General features: G+C 32.9%; 1 non-coding gene across 1 annotated transcript; it reads left to right on the forward strand.

Annotated features, from left to right (window-relative positions):
- Window positions 1-1,271: 1,271 nt before the first annotated feature.
- Window positions 1,272-1,343, forward strand: TRNAG-UCC. Its single transcript has one exon. It is a non-coding gene; the product is annotated as a tRNA-Gly (tRNA).
- Window positions 1,344-1,813: the final 470 nt, after the last annotated feature.

The following is a 1,813-nucleotide window of genomic DNA, read 5'->3' on the forward strand; positions in this document are numbered from 1 at the left end:
CAAGATTTTTATACTAGTTCAGTCAAACCTAAGTTGCATCAAGTTTGTCAAGGCAACCCAAGCCTGACTTTGCACTATTTCAAAAGATTTACAAAGTTTATACCCGTACACTTTCAAAATATGCAAAAATACACAAAAGGCTCTTGAATCACACAAGAATCAAACCAGGATAGCAAGACACCTCTTGCAGACCTGGAAAACTACCAAGCACAACCACAAAGGTTAAGAGAGATCAAACCCCAACCACCTTCTCCAAGCTTCAAACACCAAGTAAAATGCTCCAAGAATTGATCCAAGATTAATCTTTACCGACTCCAATCTGTATGATCACGAAAGAGAGAGAATGGTTTCACGGTAATAAATGGTCTTGCACCATCTCTTTCGAAAAATACAACTCTTATAGTCAAACTGTTACGAAATTCAACAGGTTGATTTTCAATTGAATTAGTTCATTTCACTTAACTTAAGTGAAATCAGTCAATTACAAAATAAATCAACTGATTGAATAAGTCTGAGTTGAGACTACTACAACTAACCTTTTAATCTATTAAAAATCCATTCAAAAGATTAAAAGACACCATTTAACTTGTTGAAAAATATTTCAACATATTAAAAGACACAACAAAGATCGAAATTTAGTCAACTTGGCCTTGACCTACATTTGATCGAGTCATCCCTGACCTAAATTTAGCGATATTCAGTTGAGTCAAACTTGGATGAAATTTGTTCATATTCAACCGAGTCGGTTCTAACCAAAATTTTTCCGTATTCAGTCCAGTCATCCCCAACCGACGAATTCATTAAAGTCATCCTTGACTGAAATTTGGCCGAGTAGGCCTTGAAAGAAATTTTGGCCATATTCGGTCGAGTCGGCTCTAGCTGAAATTTGGCCGTATTAGGCTAAGTTTGCTAAAAAAATTTGGCCGGATTTTAAAAAAAAATCCAAACTTGTTTTGCTGAAAAAAATGGATTTGGATAAAAAATCTAATCCAATTATATGGATGTAAAATGGATGTGAATTGGATCATTAAAAATTCAATCCATGATCACCCCTAGTTTTTGCAATAGGAAATATTACACATATTGAAAACTTTCTTAACAATTAATGTGGAAGCATGGCCAAGCCATGAGTGCTAGAGTTTGAAAGAAGATAATAGTTGTATCATGAAGTGATAAAGAAATAGTTAAAAATATAAAGGTTTTTGGATAACAAATATAAATTTTGTTTAACATAAAGTATTATTTCACTCATACTAATAAAACAGAGTCAAGTGTTTGTAGTCCAACGGTTAGGATAATTGCCTTCCAAGCAATAGACCCGGGTTCGACTCCCGGCAAACGCAATTTAAGAATTAAAAGACCCTATTTTTACAATTTTCAATAGAAAATTTGTAAAAATTCACACAACCTGTTATGTGTAGTTTATTTCACGTTTGTATTGCATTAGGTCAGCATTATCCATCATGATAGATTAATGTCATTTGTATCCTGCATCTACATTAGTTAGCTTTCCATGTTGTCACCTTTCTAGTGGTTAGATATAGGTTATGATTTTAAGTTTTATCCTTCTTCTATAGTAGTATAAAGCATTATCCATTTTTCCTTATCACTCCTAGATTGAGCATAACATATAATTCTACACATACATGGGTTAGTTAGCCTTTTCATAATTTTTGTTCTGGTGTAGTAAAATTTATGTCATGTTAAGTCAATTTATGCACTACATTATTTTGACTATGCTCACGCATGAACCATTCACAAAGATTTTTCTATTTTCCATATCAATTTCAATTCATCATCCCATTAGGTTCCA

The sequence above is a fragment of the Vigna unguiculata genome, chromosome 11, assembly GCF_004118075.2.
Source record: "Vigna unguiculata cultivar IT97K-499-35 chromosome 11, ASM411807v1, whole genome shotgun sequence".
Lineage (NCBI taxonomy): Eukaryota > Viridiplantae > Streptophyta > Magnoliopsida > Fabales > Fabaceae > Vigna > Vigna unguiculata.